Source organism: Colobus angolensis, unplaced genomic scaffold (assembly GCF_000951035.1).
Source record: "Colobus angolensis palliatus isolate OR3802 unplaced genomic scaffold, Cang.pa_1.0 Scaffold474, whole genome shotgun sequence".
In the NCBI taxonomy this organism is placed as follows: Eukaryota; Metazoa; Chordata; class Mammalia; order Primates; family Cercopithecidae; genus Colobus; species Colobus angolensis.
This window is the reverse complement of record NW_012118199.1, coordinates 790,742-791,098: the sequence shown is the minus strand read 5'-3', so window position 1 is coordinate 791,098 and position 357 is coordinate 790,742.

The window sequence follows — 357 nt, the reverse complement described above, 5'->3', positions numbered from 1 at the left end:
TGCTCAGAGCAAGATGGAGCTCAGAGTGATTGGAGCTCTGAGCAAGCCAGAGCTCAGAGCAGATAGAGCTCAGAAAGCATGTTGCTTAGCTCTGAACAGTTAGTGCTCAGAGCAAGATGGAACTCAGAGTGATTGGAGTGCTGAGCAAGCTGGAGCCCAGAGCACACGAGCTCCGAAAAGATGTTCCTTAGAGTAAGATGAAGCTCTGAGCAGATGTTGCTCAGAGCAAGATGGAGCTCAGAGTGGTTGGAACTCTGAGCAAGCTGGAGCTAAGAGTACACGAGCTCAGAAAAGATGTTCTTTATTGTAAGATGAAGCTCTGAGCAGATGGTGCTCAGAGCAAGATGGAGCTCAGAG